The sequence below is a fragment of the Cryptomeria japonica genome, chromosome 10 (assembly GCF_030272615.1).
Source record: "Cryptomeria japonica chromosome 10, Sugi_1.0, whole genome shotgun sequence".
Taxonomy (NCBI): Eukaryota; Viridiplantae; Streptophyta; class Pinopsida; order Cupressales; family Cupressaceae; genus Cryptomeria; species Cryptomeria japonica.
The window spans coordinates 123,983,033-124,004,756 of record NC_081414.1 but is presented as its reverse complement, the minus strand read 5'-3'; positions in this window follow the sequence as shown (position 1 = coordinate 124,004,756).

Below are 21,724 nucleotides of genomic sequence, written 5' to 3'. Positions count from 1 at the left end.
GTATACAAGCATACATACTCTATAATACAGCAATTAATTTGATAACAAACCAGGATGTTTGCAATCCGATAAAATAGCTGGACCAATTTTCTTCAAAAGATACAGATGACTGATTTTTCTTCAGAAGTTGAGGGAACCTCCAAAAAACAACAGCGTAACGCTCAACCAGCTATGTGAGCAATTAAATACAGAAGCTGGACTGAATTTTTATCATCGGGTACCTAGGCCAATTTGCTTCATAAGGTTAAGTAACCTGCACAATATGACAAAAAGATAAAAGAGTGTTAGGCTCGCTTTGCCAGTGTCCAAACAGAATCTCCCTTCCAGAAAATTATTCAAAGCACAATTCATATCAAGCTTTGAAAACTCTTGCGGAGAGAAAAAAACTCAAAAGAAAGGCACATTGAACAAGACATTCATTTTGCATGGATATTTCACAGAACTTTTATCAATGATTAACGAACATGAATCTTAATGGATATGAGTTACCAGAGCCACACCTCCTTATACCATGATGCAACAGGAAACTAGAAGGAACTTCAAATTTCACCACACAATACACGTGAAGGGGTGCAGTTACTGCCCATGTTTCAATTATCATTCATTTAAGTTTTGCTAATTAAAAACTCACTAAAATATCATCTAGTGGGCCAATAGCTGCCCATTGGTATACCCAGTAGCTGGAAAAAAGGCTAGGGGAAATGTACTAGTAGTGGTTATAGCTAATTTTGTGCACCCACAAATCCTAAACGGTACATCGGATTTTGACGATTTTTTTTGTCTTCATAACTTAACTGCTTATAGCTAAGATTCTGGCTTCTGGGTAGTAATAACACACACTGTGGGATCAGTTATGCACACACAGGTCAAAAAGTACACATTTCAAAGTGTCGCCCGATACCTACTTAAGGATGTTCCAATAACCGTCCACTCAAAATTGCCAATACTTGTGGTCGAATGTCCCAGTAGTGGTGCACATATGGGCCAATTATGGATTAAAAAGCTAAAAAGTGATCAGCTATTGGTACCTGTAAAACGTATTACGGGAAAGGACCTAGTAGTTGAGTGCCTTCCAATTCTTGTGATAGGAGTTGTTGATTTAATACCCCATACTTGCTGATTTAATGTCCAATTTTTGTAAAACATTGCACCAATAGTTGTGACTTTAAAGTTGTTATTGCTATGATGAGTACCAATAATTGAATGAAATATACCATTTGTTGTAAAAAGCAACCAATCATCATGTGCATGCCTATTGGCGTCACTTTTTGGAGGGCCTGTTTTAGACACATAGGCAAAAAACATGCTGATGTGGTATCATATTTGATGATGTGGCCAAAGAAACCTTAGTTATAAGCAGGGGACTTACCAAGTAAGCTGCTGTAAACACATTGGGAGTGATTTGAAATTTCCACGTAGGATTTTGAGAAGTCCAAAGTCAGGGTGCACAACTACTGGGTCCTCATTATCATTTTTTTGGCTCCTTTAAAATTAGTAATTGGGGGGTTTGGTGCACAAGGAGTGATTGGTTATTGGAACGCGATCCACTACTGGTGCTCTTCCCCTAGTAATTAGACCAATTGTGTAATTTTATTGGTACCAATAGTGCACGATTACTAGGGCATTTGTGCATAAGCATTGGATAAATTGTGCAAATTATGTGGTGGTCAAAGCGAACAATTAATGGGCAATAGAGAATATTTGTGTGTCAACTCAAAACTACCACTTTTTGACCCTTGCACGCATAATGAATCCCACAGGATTCATCGTAACTACCCAGAAGAAATCATCAAAATCCGATGTATCATTTAGGAGCCTAGGGTGCATAAAGTTGCTACAACGGCTACTGGTACCCTTCCCACTTCTCTAGGTACAAAAAGAAAATTATAACAATTTGAAATCATTCAAGATTGAAAATGTGCATAAATTCTTCTTTATTGAATTCTGTGCATGAGTTTTTGTGAAGGTTGTAGTGACCCAAAATTAATTAGAATGTGAAATCATTCAAGAGCGTATTTTTGGATAAGTTAATGGGAAGGTTGTCATGGTCAGATGTAGTAAATAACCCCTTTTGAAGATAACAAATCTTCAGTTATTGCAAACTTGTATTCTCAAGAGAACACTTTTAAATGGAAAAAACTCACTCTTTCATCCCTCACATGCAATTTGCCTTTGTTACAGATAAGTTTTCATTATAAGCTTATTCACAAGTATTTCAAGTGCAAAAGTTTGGTAAAAACCCATAAAGTGTTTTACCGCATGAAAGAATAAGATATTTGGTGGAATATGATTATTACTGCATATAGGAGACATGGGAATCCTCGCGATGTAATCATTCTGTTCCACTGTATGCAACAAACATGTCTCCAACCTGATCAATTTACATTTACCAGCATACTCCCAGCCTGTGCAAAACTGGGAGATTTGGAAACAGGTATGGACACCCATCAAAGCATTAAAGGATACAAGAACTTTGTCAAATGTTGTAGTTGCAGCTCCCCTGGTAGACATTTGCAAAATGTGTAAGCATAGACAAGGCACATAAACTGTTTGACAAAATTCCACAGAGAAATGTAATCTCATGGAATACCATGACTGCCGGATATACACAAGGGATTTGTTGAAAAGGCTTTAGAAACTGTCAAGCAAATGCTATTCACAATTATAATGTCAAACGCCTCAACTTTTGCCAACATCCTCCTTGCCTGTGCCAAAATGGGAGTTTTGGAATAGGTTAGCAACATCCATCAAAGCATAAAGGATAGAAGAATTTTGTCAAATGCTGTAGTTGCAACTGCCCTCATAGACACATGCAAAATATGGGAGCATAGTCAAGGCAAGTGACTGTTGACAAAATCCCTCAAAGAAATGTGGTCTCATGGAATGCCATGACTGTTGTGTGTAGACACCTAGATTTTGCCACCTTAACTTTGTCGATATCATCACATTTATTTGCCCTAGTCACATACTGTCAACTAACTCCATCATTTGGGTTCTTTCCATAGTGTATTGGTTAAGTGGTGGTGGTGGTGGTGTGACCACCAAAGTTCAAACCCCTGCTGGGCCATTATGATCGCAGGCTTGTGCCTTTGCTGATCCATTATGGTTAAGTGTATTGGTTAAGTGGTGGTGGTGGTGTTGTGACCACCAAAGTTCAAACCCCTGCTGGGCCATTATGATCGCAGGCTTGTGCCTTTGCTGATCCAATGTGCTCGCAGGTTTGAGCCTCAGCTCTGTTAAATGGGGATGAGGTCTCCCATTTGTGACCTCATCAGTTCACCAGGTCAAAAGTGTTTCACATGGCACCAAATGGCGTGTCATGCCAATGTAAGCAGTCACATTAAACCCGACACTTAAAAAAAAAAAAAAAACCAACTCCATCATTCAAACCAATAAATTCTAGTTATTTGTCAATCGACTAATTCTATCATCTTTATCATCTCATCATGCCAGCAATTTATTAACTTCATCACATTTATTTATTTATCTTATACAGTAATTAATTACATTATGTTAATCTCATTTAACCTTATATCACCCCATGTCTAATTAATTATAAATAAAAAGCTGATAATAGCTCCTCTTATTGCTTGTAACGAAATGGATGCTTGAAGTTGACAGGGCCGAGGGGAATAAATAATTAATTAGCTTCTGATTAGTCCATGCACATACAACCAATTATAAGAAATAAATAACTATAATGATCCTCACCCACAGTTCACTTATCAATCAAAGTTAGTTAACAAATGAGTCAAATTTCACGTTTCACTCATGTCAAGTTAGTCAATTCCACCTTTCACTCATCATCGAATAATTATATGGAGGCTCTTGCCATTCTGTATGCCATGGAGAGAGGTTGTGTTCTTGGCTGGAAAAGGATTCTCTGTAAATCTGATTCACAAGTGGTGGTGACTCTCTTGAATGAGCAGCATTTCAATGATGTTAATTGGCACTTAGCTGTGGTTATTAGGCAGATTTTAAGGTTGTGTAATTTTTTGGAATCTGTTACTTTTACTCACATTCCTAGAGAGTGGAATGGAGTACCCGACTGCTATTGAAGGGAATGTTGGAATATTGTGGATAGGGGACAACTATCTTTGGATTTGTCTCACATGTTGGAGCAGTTAGTTGATGAAGATAGGGCTGTTTAATGATCTGTTCTTTGCTGGGCTTCTAGCCATTCTTTCTCTGTATTCTCTTTGTGTTGAATAAATTTTTACCCCTCTTTTAGTGTTTAAAAAAAATTAAAAAATTAGTTTACTACTTAATTGATCAACTTAACTCTCAATTAAATTAATAAACCGAACAATCACATTAGTTCATTGAACAATCAAGCTACTCAATTAACTAACTTGATTGATTAGTCAATTAAATTGATTGTTCAATCAACTAATTTGATTGATTAAAAATTAACTTTATCAATTAATTAATTAACTTATTTGATTGATGAGTGGAAAATGAAACTACTAAATTGACATGAGTAAAATGTGGGATTGACTCATTAGTTAACTAACTTTGATTGATGAATGAAATGTGGAGAGGATAACCAGAATTGTTTATTTATTTTAATTGTATATACATGCATAGATTAATTAGACATGGAGTCATATTAGGGAGAACAGTTTATTGAAATCAATTAATCAACAATGCAAATAAACGTGAAATTGATAATCAAAGGTGTGATGAGATGATGGGAATAACTTGACAACAGAATTGGTTGATTGATCAATTGGAATGACAAAGTTAGTCAATAACATGAGAATAAGGTGATTAAATAACTAATATGAAAGGTAAACAGATCTGAAACATAGCCAAAAGCACTCAAAAATATAAATAACAGATTGGTAATGAATTTCTCAAACTCCCAAAACTTGGTAGTGCATAAAGAAGCAGTTGTAGGTCATAGTAGTAATGGAATACTATCAAAATATCCTTCAGCCAGAAAGAAACAATGAACTACAAGCAAACAAGTGCTGGCACATTGACAATGAATTTTCAATTATGAATGCGTATTGAGGTGACAAGCTTTAGTTATCTACACTAGATATGTAGAAAACCAAATTGGGAGGTGTAGAGCTAAATTCCACAACCTTGGCCGACATCCTCCCTGCCTGTGTCAAAATGGAAGCTTTGAAACAGGGTATGGACATCATCAAAGAATAATAGACAAATCATGGCAGTATCCCTGAAAAAAATGTGGTTCCTTGGATTGCAATGATTGCAGGATATGCACAAAATAAGTTTTTGAAAAAGCTTTAGAAACTTTCAAGCAAATGCAAGCAGGAGCAAAGCCCGACTCAACAACCTTTGCCAGCATCCTCCCTGCCTGTGATAAAATGGGAGCCTTGCAACAGTGTATGGACATTTATGGACATCCATCAAAGCAAAATGGAAGGCAGATTTTTGTCAAATAGTTTGGTTGGAAATGCTCTGGTAGATATGTATGCAAAATGTGGAAGCACAAATAAAGCATGTGAACATTTTGCCAGAATGCCTCAAAGAGATGTCATCTCATGGAACGAAATGATTGCAAGATTTGTTGAAAAGGCTTTAGAAACTTTCAAACAAATGCAATTGACAGGTATAATGCCAAATTCTTTGCTAGTGTCCTCCCTGCCTGTGCCAAAATGGGAGCTTTGGAATAGGGTTTGGAAAAAGCATAATGGTACGGGAATTTTTGTCAGATATTATAGCTAGAAATGCTCTGGTAGGCATGCATGCAAGATGTGGAATCAAAGACAAAGCATCTGAATTGTTTGACAAAATGCCTCAAAGAGATGTCATCTCAAGGAATGAAAATAAATGATTGCACTCATTGCAGGATGTCCACAAAATGGATTTTGCAAGGAAGCTCTCAAAATCTTTGAATTAATGAAGCACTCTCGAACACATCCTAACATTGTAAGCTTTGTTTGTGTTCTAGGTGCACACAGCCATGCAAGTTTAGTGGATGAGGGTTGTACATACTTCAATCACATAACCCTTATTGCATTACATATATGCTCATCATTAGGTGTGCATGGTTGACCTTTATGACCATGCTGTGTATCTTGTAGACACCCTAAACCTTATTATTAAAATGCCAGTTAGACCTGTGGTGGTTGCATTACATATATATCTTGTACATACTTCAATCACATAACCCTTATTGCATTACATATATACTCATCATTAGGTGTGCTTGGTTGACCTTTATGACCATGCTGTCTATCTTGTAGACACCCTAAACCTTATTATTAAAATGCCAGTTAGACCTGTGGTGATTGTGTGGACATGTTTACTTGGTGCCTGTAGAACATATATGAATTATTTTACCCAGGGATGCATCCCCAGGCCTAAATCCCCCGTCCCCATCCCCGTCCTGGGGACGTTTTGGGGATGCAGATGGCCAGGGGATGTCCCCGACCCTCCACCCCAAAATTGCAAAAATTCAAGGAAACTTGGGGACGCAGTGATTCTTAAAGGGGATGTCTGTGACATACCCTAACCATCCCCCTTTTCCCAGCACATTTAAAAAAAACGACACAAATGCTCAAAAAAGTCATTTTTTAATTTTATTATAGGTCTGTAAAACTAGATTTTCACTAATATGATGGGTAAACATGTCCGAATCACTGCCAAAAGCACTTACAAATAATGAGCAGCGGCCTGGTAATAAATTTCACAAACACTCAGAACTCGGTAGTGCTTAAAAAAGTGGTTGCAGGTATGCAATATTGGACTTTCACTAATAAGAAAGGTAAACAGATCTGAAACATAGCCAAAAGCACTCAAAAATATAAATAACAGATTGGTAATGAATTTCACAAACACCCAAAACTTGGTAGTGCATAAAGAAGCGGTTGTAGGTCATAGTAGTAATGGAATACTATCAAAATATCCTTCAACCAGAAAGAAACAATGAACTACATGCAAACAAGTGCTGGCATATTGACAATGAATTTTCAATTATGAATGCGTATTGAGTATTGACAATGAATTATGAATGCACATTGAGTATCGACAATGAATTCTGAATTATGAATGTGCATATTGACAATGAATTCTGAACACAAATGTGGTATGTTAAGGTTCTATAATGTACATATACATGCTTTATCCACATTTTCATACGAATATAAATTTATAATGTATATATACATGATTTATCTATTTTTCATATGAAAATTTAAAATTTTCCCTATATTTTATATAGCCGTTCCCTTCGCCGTCCCCCGCTATCCCCAAAATTGGCAAAAAATTTTGCCATCCCGGAAACTTGAGGTAACATAGATGAAATAGATTTAGTAACTCCAACAATACTGTGTTTTCAATTGCATCATAAAAATGCTGCAACTTATGTTCTTCTCTGAAACATCTATGCAGAAGCGAGCAGGTGTGGCAAGGTTCTAATAGTAAGGAGAATGATGAAAGATGGAGGAATTAAAGAGATACCTGGATCTAGTTGGATTGAAGGCCATAAAATGGTACATGCTTTTTGTTTAGGATACAGATCACATCCACAGACACAGGAGATCTATGCAAAGTTGGGGAAATTGACTCGGCAAATGGAGGGAGCAGGCAAGACATCTACTTAATGTTGTGAAAGATAAGGAAATATAATTATTTACCTGCTACCATAGTGAAAAGTTAGCAATTGCATTTGGTTTGTTAAACATGAACCCTAGAACAAATATTAGAGTTGTTAAGAGCCTTCGAGTATGTTCTGATTGCTACATTGCATCTCAATTCATCTCCAAGATTGTTGCAGGAGAAATTGTTCATGTGGAGATTACTGGTGATGCTAAATGAAACAATCTGAAAAATAGGCTTGCACAATATTAATGTGCAGTATCAAATATCCTGTAATAAAGAAGGGACATCCATCAAAAGCATAATAGAAGGGAAACTTTCGCCAGATATTGTAGTTACAAGTGCCCTGCTAGACATGCATGCAAAATGTGGATGCACAGACAAGGCACATGAACCATTTCAAAAAATGCCTCAAAGAAATGTGATCTCATGGATGTCATGAATGCAGGATATGTTCATGCAGGATATGTTCAAAATGGGTTTTCTGAAAAGTTCTTAAAAACTTTCAAGCAAATGCAACCCGCAGCCAACTCCTCAACCTTTGCCAGCATCCTCCCTGCATGCGTGTGAATTGGAGAGTTGGAGAGTTTGACGAGGGCAGGCCTGGAATTTGATGGTCTATATGACTGTTTTTTCAATTTTAGACCATATGTATGACATTTTAAATATTAGTAAGCCATAAAATTTTACGAGTAAATAGAATATAGCATTCTAATTTAAATTATTAATTTTTTTTATAATATTATTATTTATTATAAAAATACAATTTGATTTAGAATATTTTCAAAGATGGAATATAATTGTTTCTAATTTTTAGAATATTTTTAATATAGATTTTTAGAATAGTTTCTAATATGAATTTATAAACTTAGCAAATTTAATTTGTAGAACATTTTTAACAAAATTGTCTCAAATATTTTTAATATGAATTTAAGAAACTTCCTATAATAGGTAATACTATATAAAGGTTTATATCAAATTATTAAAATATTTATTGATGATTGACATTTTTTAAAATTATGATTCCTATTCAAAAATATTTAATTAATTCAAATTATACATACCAATATATTTTGAAATAATAACTAGATTATTTGCATTGCTTTATCAAAATAGAAATTTATATTTTTTCATACTTAATATGTATGATTGATAAATTGATAAAAATATTTAAATATAGAAGATTTTTCACAAAAAATTTCATATATTAAAATATTTTTTTGACAATTTATATCTTTCTTAAAACTTCAGATAAAAGGCATTCAAATGGCCAAACCATCATAAAATTTTCATGTGACAGGAAGGGGTGATTGTCAAGTTCAAAGCCTAGATGAGGAAATGAACATCCATCAAAAGCATGTTTGAAAGTGGTTTTTATCAGATGTTGTAGTTGCAAGTTCCACTTCCAATCACCAAAGCCTGCACAAAAACTTCGGAACAAAATTCAGTAAAGAATATCTGCACAAATTCTTCTTGAATGATTTTAAATTGTAATCAATTTTTTTGAAGCTTATAATGTGCAGATGAAATTTGGCGTTCCTTAAAGTTTCCTATTGCATTCACAAAAGCGGCTAAAACCTCCAAACATGTAAGGTGTGGTTTCAGTTCAGAGCTTGAAGTGCATGTACATAATTAAATACAATATGTTTGACAAGAAATTTTAGCAACTTTAGGCAGTTCTGAAAATATATCAGTACACATACATATATACATATATATGTGCATGTATTGTCATACATACAATTGTAAGGAAATACAATCTCTTTTACATAAATTTAGAATAATTAAACTAGCATACCTATCTTTCGAGGAATATAGGTAAAGTACGCGGAATAATATCATATTTGTCCATTATTTATTATTATTATATTATGATAATGTATTTTTAAATTATTATATATATTTTTTATTAAATTAATATATATATTCTTTTGTTTGTCACAGTCCAGGAAAACGGTGTCTACTGGAGCCTTTAATAACTGACTAGAAAGATTTTTAATTCCTTTTCTTTTTCCTTCTGATTTTTTCACTGTCACTTTCATCCTCTGAGTCAGATGCCCTCGCCCTTTTCTTTCTTCTTGTTTTTTCATACTCATTGTCATGCTTTGAATTATTTTTCTTTCTTGGTGACTCCTTACTGCTCTCACTGTCAGTTTCACTCTCATAATCTGAGTCTGATGTATCAGAATCTGACGAACCTGATGAACTAGAAGAATCGTCATTAGAGGTAAATTCATCTGACTCAGAAGTAGACTTTTGCTGCTGCATTATAAGCCTTGGCATATTCTTCAGATACTCACGTAAACTCTCAGTGATACCACCAAGACCAATAGAAGTAAAGAAATTGATAGCAAACTGTGAATTTTTGGGATTGTCCTTTGGAAAAATTGAATCAAAAGACTCCTACATCGTTGGATTGTTCAACCTTTCATTAAGCAACAATATACCAAGCTGCTCTGCCAGCTCCTGGAAGAGAATCCCGTATAAAAATACGGAAAGAGGAAGTAGTATCTTCCTCTGTCAGACGTATATAAGCAAGACAATGCCATGGAAGAGCATCTGTGCCAAGTAAGTGGGCAAAAAACTTTGCAACATTACATAGTTTATTTGTTTCCAGTCTGTGTATCATAGAATACTGTTGTACAAAACACTAATCAAAAAATTCCTGATAAATTTTATTGATCATACAGAATCTTTGCCCAAGAAGACCATAATAACAAAGGTATGTTCTCTCTTGACTGCAGCGTTCTAACAGCATGATGCATAATTCCATCGCTTGACCAGTTTCAAGCTTGATCTTTAGTAGCTTATGACCAGCTTCCTCAAAATCAACACTTGACATGATTGTCAAATAAATTGTACGTCTTAAATTGACCAAGTTTGTCTCTGTCTCATCCTGTATTCTCAGTGCTTCCTCCCCTTCCTCTTCATCATCATCATCATCATCTGAATCATCACCTGAATCATTCTCCCCTTCTGCTTCATCTGAGAAATCAGGATCTGGCTTGAAAACATCCAAACCAGCTTCTTGATCAAGTTCATCTTCTAGGAAAACTTCATGTGTTAACTGATTTCTTGCTCTACAAGGTCCAATTCTGGACGCACAGCTGGATGACCCTCGAACTTAGCTTTGCAAATTGCAAAAAGGCCTTCAATTAAAAACTGTACTCATTTGTCAATTTCCCCCTCATGGAGAATACCTCTAAATCTTTCAAAAATCCCATAAAGACCTTTGGGTGAAAGGTCTTGCAACAAAGAACCACATTCTTTCACGAACCCAACAGCAACCTCTACACTGTCATCTGTGGGGTTCTCTAGTAAAAGGGTGAGAAGTTCCAAGGCAATGATCTCATGTGCAACTTGTTGATTCACTAAATGAGCTATGAATTTGGCTGCTGCTATCAACATGTGCTTGTCATTGCGTTTGTATGCCCTCTTAAGCTGCAAAATAATTCTTCGCAAAAGCAGATTGCCAACTTCAGGAAATTTTGTATTTACCACAGAAACCAACGCAGCAAAAACATCTGTAAATCCAGGGGATGCCATTTGGGATTTATTACAAGACCTACAAAATAGACCCCTCCCACGGATGAGATTCTCTGCAAACAACTCTGGAATGATGTTCTTGATGTTAGATGCATTTACCTTGTTTACTAACCCATTGATACTCTTCCGAAGGGCATCTCATGTCATGCGCTGGTATTCCACACTGCTCTTGTCTTCCACATCTTTCATCATTTGAGCCAGCTTAAATGGGGGAATGTAAACACCCCCACTTCTTCCAACACCCTTCTCAGCTCCTCTTACAGCACCTTCGCCATTCCCATTCTGAGATGGAGCAGACACAACACCAGAAGTTTTCACTTCCACTGCCTCTCTGTCCCTCTTGTTTCCAGAAGCCCCTTTACCACTTAACTCGTGCTTATTTCTGTACATAAACCCATCAGGAAGCATAAGTTTTTGCATATAAGCTCGCCCAGATATTTTACAGATATTTTTCATCAAGATTCTCTCAGGAGCTGGCAGATCCTGCTTCCATACTTTAATTCTGTTTTCTCAAAGGACAATCCTAAAAATCCATGCATTGCAAACAACTTTTTACACCTTTGTTGGTTGTGGTGGCGTCACAGAGAGTTTACATCAATAAATGAAGAACATGCCAATGCTTTTAATGCAGCAGTAGAAGTCTATCTCTTATTCAATATCTCTAGTGAAACCCCCACGATCTTTTGTTGGAGTAGAATTTGTTATATTCTAGAAAGGGTCTTGTCCTTTGTTGATGGGATATTCATCTACCTCAAGAATTTGTTATATTCTAGAAAGTTTTTAATACCACCAATATTCAGACAAAAGCAGAGAGCAGAACGGACAAAGATAAATCAGGCAAACTATATAGAGGAGGTAAACACTCAGCAGGATCAGATCCATGCCGAAGATATCAAATCCAGATGCAAAAGAGACCCAACAGCACGAAATCAACCCAGGAAAGAACACAGGTCCCTTCGCAAAATCCAAGGCATAACACTATCAGAGAGGGGCACTGTTTCCCAGACCAGTGACAGTTCATTGGAATCATTCTTTACTCACAGAGGTAAACACCCTGATCCCTTCCATTTATTTTCTGTACTTCAGCATTAAATTCAGAATTACACATGCCCACAGAAATCAAAGAGATTAAAGTTGCACAAATTTACTTGTCAGACATTGTACGGGACACGGATGCACTCTGAACTCTATGGAATACACTCCAATCTTTCTATTAAATGTACACCCCTTTCACAACTTTAGGGAGTTTTCACAGAAATACTGAATAATTAATCTAAGCTAAACTATGCTGCTTTGTAGGCATTTAAAAGATTTGGCTAGACTGCACCCCTCACCCCCCACCCCTCTTATATGTAAAAGTCTAAAGAGTATAAGCTTTCACAGAAACAGTGACTCGTTAATCTAGGTTAATTTAGGTTGGGTGTATGTAATAGCTGTTACACTTAACTGAAAGCTATCACATGGATTTTCTGCAAAATGAAATAGCTTTCTGTAGTAGTGTTTGGAGAATCTAAGTCCTGACAAATCTAATTTTTGAACATTTTATATGAAGCTATTCAACTGAAAGTGAAAAATAGCCCATGAGACATTATTTAGATTCATTTCCTACTGTAAATATAAAAATTTGAGTCACATATACCAGGAGTTGCGGAATACTGGACATAGGGGGTGGGGACGGAGTGACTTGTGAATAGATATGTAATGTCCCCTTGTTCAAATAGGATTTATTAATAAATAATGATAAAAATATAAAAGAATAAAAAAAAAAATTAATATAATTAAAAGTTAGTTAAGTTAAATGAATGGTCAAAAGGCATGAAATGAAAAGTTGTAACTACCTCAAACATGAGATATAAAGGGGAGAGAAGAGAACTTCCTTTGGGGAGAAAAGGGAAAAAGGGAGAAAGAAGAGAGCAAAGGAATAAAAGCATGAATGGGAAGAAGATAAGGAAGTGACTCTTTCAAAAGGGCAGCACTGATGGAAGGTTGTGACCCTTTCGAAGGGGAGTAGTAATTGTGAAAGGTTGTGACCCTTTCGAAGGGGAGTAGTAATTGTGAAAGGTTGTGACCTTTAAGAAGAGGTGTGACTCTCCCTCTCATTTGAGAAGGAAGGATCCATGGAAAAGAACAAAATATCTGAAGCATTAAAAGCAGATTTAGGAGCAGAACTAAATCAGAATTATAAGAAAATCTGGAAGAATGATATGAACATTTACCAAAGAGATCAGAACACAAATACAAATCTGCAAACAATAATAAAACAGGCATCAAAGGAAAAGAAGAGGAAACATTAAATCAATAACCAGAGAATCAGACCTAATGGAGTAGAAAGGATTCTCATTCACACGTATATATATCTGAGTATAGGCAGCAGCTCAGATTGATATAAACAGCAGACTGGTGCATTTAAAGAGGGAAACAACATCAAATTGAATCTGTCCAAATTACCACAGCAGACTGAAAATACATAACCTGCAATAATTCTACAAGTATATGAGACAAGATTTAATGTCCTCCCAAAGGGGGATATTAAAAGATATACAGCCAGGTCATGGGAAGGTTGGGTGCCTAAATCTACGAAGGTATTTTAATTTTAAATGACTAAATGTTAGATATTGATGTCCACTAGGGTACATAATTTCTTCAGCCATTACTGTGCTTTAACTTATTATGAAATCAAATGCTGAAATGAAATACAATCCTCATCACAGACAATAGAGGTGTTGAAAATTTAGAATATGGTGGACACATGGCATGAATAATGAGTGGAAGAGAAAGAATCTGTTTAGAAACAGACAAGCTTCATTGCCTAAGCAAGGTTTCATAAAAAAATCCTTACCTCCCACTCGGGTGGGCTGTGTCAGCCATGCTCTATGGAATTCCTGCTCTTTGCAGCAGCACTAAGGCACTTAACAGCAGAAAAAATGTTGCAATCGTGGCCCTTACAATGTGGGTTTCTGTGGAAAAAAACAAAAATTTGAAATATAACTTATAAACAAATTTAGTATTTATTTTCATGAAATAAAGAAAAAACAATGGTGAGACAAACCAGAAATAAAGGTGATGTCTCTGCTACGGGCATTATACTTTCCAAAATAAAAACATAAAGAATGAGCCTATCAGAAAATACCTTTCCAACTTCACTGGTATAAGCAATGAAGGATTAACAGCCATTGTGTTGTAACAAAAAGGTTTTGGATAAATATAGGCCGTGAAACATTCAATAGAAATTCCCTTCACACTTATGGTGTCTGTTTGCTCTGCTTGTCATTACAAGAATTTGCATCCAAGATTCCTATATGATAACCTTTAAAAAAAATTGTGGGTGTTAATTGCAACATTCGAGAATGAATGATTCTATGCAAAGAGACGAGAATTCAAACATCTAAACCCTATATTGGTATATTCCTGATTTCATTCTTTTTTAAATCATTCATTTAACAAATTTGGATTTTGATAGCCACATAGCATAAATAGTAAGTGAAAGAATATGAAAAATCCCTCAAATTATGACAAAGTTCATTTCCTAAAGATGACTAAAGAATATCCTCACCTGCAACTCCGGCATTCTGTAGAAACTATTCCACAATATTTTATTATCTAAAGTCCAGCATATGGCAGAGAAAACAAATAATTAATGAAAATGAGAAAAACTTTCTCAATTTGAATTTCAAAAGATTGCAAAAAATTACTCCTTGAATATGAAAAATTATAGTTAGCAAAAATACCACACTAATGTTATAAAACAGCTAGCAACATTAAACTACTATTCGTCATTAGATGTCCTCCAGAACTTTCTTCAGAGCCATTCGTAAAAATCTTGCTTTAAAATTACCTGCAGGAAATGCAGAGTTAATACTCATGCCATGTTACAAAAGCATGAAAGAGAAAAAAAAATGTCATGCCATGAGATACTACGGAAACAGAAAGTTCTTTGAAATTTGCTTTTTATCGGAGATCCATCAAGTTTAGAAGGGTATAAACCCATCCAGTTAACTTGAATGGCATATCAATCCATCCAATCCTCTCCTTGAGAAAAATAGTCAGCAGACATACCCCAAACTGGTCACGGAGAACTTAAATCTAAAACAAGATAATATAACTAGGACAGACCTCGCATTTACCTTCACATGTGTTAAAGCAGACCTCATAGTTATAGTAATAGCAATGCTAGAACTCAAGATGTGGAATGCAGCGTAAGTATCGTGAAAAGCAGAGCCATTCACTCCAACGATGAAGTGTATAAAGCATACACACTCTACAATACAGCAATTAATTTGATAAAAAAACAGGATGTTTGCAATCCGATGAAATAGCTGGACCAATTTTCTTCAAAAGATACAGATAATTGCAAAAAATTTCTTCAGATGTTGAATGAACCTCGAAATACAACAGTATAAGGCTCAACCAGCTATGTGAACAATTAAATACAGAAAGTGGACTGAATCACAAGGTACCTAGGCCAATTTGCTTCATAAGGTTTTAAGTAACCTGCACAATCTGACAAAATCATAATAGTGTTAGGCTCACTTTGCCAGTGTCCAAACAGAATCTTCCTTCCAAAAAATCATTCAAAGCACACAATTCATATGAAGCATTCAATTATCTTGCAGAGGAAAAAAAAATCTCAGAAGAAAAAGCAAATAGAACCAGACATTCATTTTGTATCGGTATTTCAACAGAATTTTTATCAATTATGAACGAACATGAATCTGAATGAATGAGTTGCAGAGCCACACCTACCCCACACCATGATTGCAATAGGAAACTACAAGGAACTTCAAATTTCATCCGAAAATATTAGGTTTAAAAAAAAATAATCACAATTTGAAATCATTCTTCTTTATTGAATCTTCTGCATGAATTTTTGTGAAGGTTATGGTGACCAAAAATTAATCATAATGTGAAATCAATTCAAGAGCATATTTGTGCATAAGTTAACGGGAAGGTTGCCATGCTCAGAAGTAGCAAATAAACCTTCTGAAGGTGCTCCTATAGCACTCTTCATCCTGATGAAGGATCACTTGTATTCTCAAGAAAACACTTTTACCGATCCCAACTGTTTGACAAATCCCTCAAAGCATTGTGGCATTCTCATCGAATGCCATGATTGCAGAGTGTAGACACCTAGATTTTGCCACCTTAACTTTGTCATAATCATCCCATTTAATTGCCCTAGTGTCATGTTGTCAACGAAATCCACCATTCCAACCAATCAATTCTATCGTCATTTCAATTTGTCAATCAACTAATTCTCTTGTCTTTATCATCTCATCATGCCACGGTTTATCAACTTCATATTAATTTACCTTATCAATTAGTTAATTACATTATATTAATTAATTGATCTCATTTAACCTAAATAATATATAATTAATTAATTAGCTCCTGATTAGTCCATGCACATATACCCTATTATAAGAAAAAATTATACCAAAATTTATTCTAATTGACCTTCCACAACTCTTCGGCGTACCCATTGCACATTATGGTGAGAATGCTAGTTTATTTTAATTGTATATATGTGAATATAGATTAATTAGAGGCTAAATAATTAATTAGACATGGAGTGATATTAGGAGGAATTTACATATCTACATCCCCTGGCACTCTCTTACATCCTGATGATGGATCACAGAGTGTGATCCGAAATGTGCACACACAATCAAATCCAGAAGCAACTAAGAACTAATGGATTCTGGAAATTTGATAAAATTAATATAATGTAATCAATTAATCAACAAAGCAGATTAATATGAATTTGATAAATAATGCTGCGATGAGACGATGGGAATAACTTGACAGCAGAATTGGATGATTGACAAATGATGATGGACTTGATCAATTCGAATGACGAAGTATGAGGGTAAGGTGATTAAGTGGGATGATTACAACAAAATTAAGGTGACAAACTTTGTTACTTTAATTATCTACACTAGATATGCACAAAATAAATTTAATGACAAGGCTTCAGAAACTTTCAAGCAAATGCAATTGGCAGGTGTAAAGCCAAAATCCACAACCTTTGCCAACATCCTCCCTGCACGTGTCAAAATGAAGCTTTAAAACAGGGTATGGACATCCATCAAAGCATAGACAACCCATGGCAATATCCCTGAAAAAATGTGGTCTCATGGATTGCAATGATTGCAGGATATACATAAAATGGATTTGTTGAAAAAGCTTTAGAAACTTGCAAGCAGTGTAAATCCCGATTCTACAACCTTTGCCAGCATCCTCCCAGCCTGTGATGAAATAGGAGCCTTGGAACAGGATATGGACATGTATAGACATCCATCAAAGCATAATGGCAGGTGGAGTTTTGTTAAATACTATGGTTGGAAATGCTCTGGTAGACATGTATACAAAATCAGGAAGCACAAACAAAGCATGTGAACTTTTTGACAGAATGCCTTAAAGAGATATCATCTAATGGAAGGCAATAATTGCAAGATTTCCAGAAAATGGATTTGTTGAAAAGGCTTTAGAACCTTTAAAACAAATGCAATTTGCAGGTATAAAGACAAATTCTTTGCCAGTGTCCTCCCTACCTGTGCCTAAATGGGAGCTGTATAATAGGCTATATGCAAGCATCAAAGCATAAAGGTACGGGGATTTTTGTCATCTATGCAAAGTTGGAGAAATTGGCTTGGCAAATAAAGGCAGTAGAGCATTTCCAGATTCAAGACACCTACTTGATGCTGTCGAAGAGAAGGAAAAAGAATTATTTATCTGCCACCATAGTGCAAATTTAGCATATTGCATTTGGTTTGTTACACATGACCCCTGGAACAACTATTAGAGTTGTTCTGATTTCTACACTGCATCTAAATTCATCCGTTCTCAGAGATGTGAACCGTTTCCATCATTTTAAACACAGACAATGGTCTTGTGGAGTTTACTTGCAATGCTAAATGAAACAATCTTAAAAGTAGGCTTGCACTACAATAATGTGCACTGTATCAGATATCCAGTAATAATGAAGGGAAATCCATCAAAGCATAACAGAAGGAAAAGTTTTGTCAGATGTTGTAGTACAAACAAGTGCTCTGCTAGACATGCATGCAAAACGTGGAAGCACAGACAAGACATGTGAACTGTTTCAAAAAATGTCTCAAATAAATGTGATCTCATGGATGCCATGATTGCAGGATATGTTCAAAATCCCTTAGAAACTTTTAAGCTAATGAAAACAGCATCCAACTCCTCAACCTTTGCCAGCATCTTCCCTGCCTTGTAGTTTCCTATGCCATTCACTAAAGCGTTTAAAATATCCAAACATGTAAGGTGTAGTTTCATTTTAAAGAGCTTGAAGTGCATGTACATAATCCCATACAATATGTTTGACAAGAAATCTGAGCAACTTATGTGGGACTTACAAGTTAGATAGGGGAAGAACACCAGTAGTTGAGCACCCTAACTTCGTGCTTCTCAAAATCCTACATGGAAATTTCCAAATCACTCCCAATTTTTTACAGTAGCTTACTTGGCAAGTCCCCTGCTTATGACTAAGCTTTCAGCACCACATCATCAAGTATGGTGCCACATCAGCATGCTTTTTGCCACAAAACAGCCCCAAAAAAAAGTGAGACCAATAGGGGTGCAGAGGCCCCAATAGTTGTGCAGCTGATATGGCATCACCTGATTGGTTACTTTTTACAATATTAGTACATTTCCTAACAAGTATTGGTACATTTCCTAACAACTACTAGTACATTTCCTAACAAAAAATGATATTTTATGTTTCAAACAATAGGTTTTATTTGTTCAATTTTTGGAACAAAAGGTATCTACAACCCTCACAACAATTGGTACATGCTCAACTACTGGTGCTCTTCCCCTATATCAAAAGAATCGATTGGCTTATTTAGATTCTCCATATTTCACTGATTGATTTCCTTTAAAATCTATATCACTCATCTTGCATGTTCAATCTGCATGTTTGCATATGTTGCAATATTACATTATGATGAAACAAAACAGGAGTAAAAACAAAAAACCAAATCAGATTTGAAGCATTATCTGAGACCCGGATATTTCAAATAAATTAATATTAATTACAGTATCATAATATAATAATTTAGTATTAATTACAATATCAAAATATAATAAATTTTTAAGTGGAATGATGAACAAATATAATACCTTTCAGCGTACTTTACCTATGTTTGTATTGTCATATAGATAATTGTAAGGAATACAATCTCTTTTACATAAATCTAGAGTAGTTAAATAAATGTTCACAAGCAGCATATAATCAAACTACATTAGGGGAAGAGCACTAGTTACCGCCCATGTTCCAATTATTGTTCACTCCTTGCTCACCCAACCTCCCAATTACTCAACTGAAAGAAACCAAAAGAATAATAACTAAAAGCCCATTATAAATTTCACATGTACCAATAGCCGCCCACTTAGAGCCCTCGTAGTTAAAATTTGTAGACTTTGATTCGAGGAGTTGTGCAATTTTATTGATACCCATAGCACACCATTACTGGGGCATTTGTGCATAAGTATTGACAATTTTTAAGGTAGTGCATGATTATTGAGGCATCTTTAAGTAGATATTGAGTGACACTTTGACATGACCACTTTTTGACCCTTGCATGCATAATGGATCCGCATAATGGATCCCATGGTGTGCATCATTACAACCCAAAGGTCAAAACAATAGCTACAAGCAATTATGTTGCATACAAAGACAACCAAAAAAGTTCTTCAAAATCCAATGTACCGTTTAGGATCTATGCGTGCAGGAAGTTAGCTATAATGGCTACTGGTACACTTGCCCTAAATCAGGATGGCTGGTGCCAATATTAGTTCATGAACAAAAGTAAGCAAAAATTAATTTATAATTGTTTTAAGGCATTCAAAAATAATGGAACCAGAACTAAATGGGAATTGGTGTGTATGAAAATTCACCGTTACAATTATATACATGTGTGTGTGTACATATCTAATATTTATGTGTATATATGTGTAGTTGTATATATATGTGTGTGTGCGTGCACACAAAGATACACATAATATCATATATGTATTTTTACATATATATTTAAGAATTGCTAAAGTAGCTCAAATTTCCTGTCAAACATATTATATGGGACAGTGTACATGCACTCCAAGCTCTATAAAATGGATCTGTGCCCTACACATTTTGAAACATACGCCATTTTAGTGAATGCCTTTCCCATTTAACTCTGTGCCCATTTTTAGGGAATCTCTTGATATATTTACATATCAACAAATGGTGCATTCTTGTATGAAGTTGGGCTTGTCACCCCTCACTTTTACCTATACCCTACACAAACATCCCCACATTATCCATACATACACAAATTAATTATGCCTAGCCATACACCTATCCATACACATCCGATACCTTGATCTGAGAATTTGTGTCCCAGATCATTTCCACGAATGCAGGGTCGGCCCTGCACTCATGGATTTGTCCCATCAAAATTCAAAATTCAAATTTCAAATTCGGTAAACTCTCACCTATTCTACTACGTGTTATGAGCCAACTAAAAACACATTTACACAATTTGATGCTATGCGCTCATATATAAAGGCATCCATTTGCACTCATTTTGCATTCTCTCATTTTCAGACATCCCCTCTCATCCTAGGGTTGATTAATTGAAGAACGTTTGGATTTGGTACGCTAAGGGGAATCTCAATCTACACATTCATCCTAGATGCATTTGCACAGTTGAGGCTTGTTGTTTCAAATCCTTTATACAATTTTTCCGGGAGTTAACCTAGGATAACATGTCTAAGGCGACACAGTAACAATCCTCCAAAAAAGATTTTGATGCCACCAATATTCAGACAAAAGTAGAGAGCAGAGCATACAGATAAAATCAGGCAACTCATAGAGAGGAGGTACACTCTCAGCAGGACAACATCCATGGAGAAGAGTGGAAGACGACAAATCCAGACGCAAAGAAGACCCAATGGCACAAAATCGACGCAGGATAAAATCCAGAGAGTCATAATTTCCCAGACCAGTGACAGTTCATTGGAATCATTCATGCTTTAGTCACAGAACTAAGTACCCTTCATTGATTTTCCATAACCATTAAATACAGAATTACACATGCCCACAGAAATGGAAGAGATTAAGGCTGGATGAATTTCCTTGTCAGTAATATTGTACGGGATAGTGTGCATGCACCCTGAGCTCTATGGAAGACATTCCAATCTTTCCAATAAATCTGCACCTTTCATGTTTGGAATCTGCACAACTTTAAGGAGTTTTCACAGAAATACTGAATAATTAATCTAGGCTAAGATATGCTGATTTATAAGAATTTAATTGATTTGGCTAGGTTGCACATAGGAAAATTTTATTTCCCTCTACAGCCATATATTACATGGGTTTTCTGCCAAATGTAAAGCTTTCTGTAGTTGTGTTTTAAAATTCTATTTCCTGACAAATGTAATTTTTTAACGTTTTATAAAGCTATTCGACTGAAAGTGAAAAATAGCCCATAGAAGCATCATTTAGATTCATTTCCTACTGTAAATATAGCAATATGAGTCACATACACCAGGGATTGTGGAATTCTGGTCGGAGTGGGTGAGGAGGGAGTGGCTAGTAAAC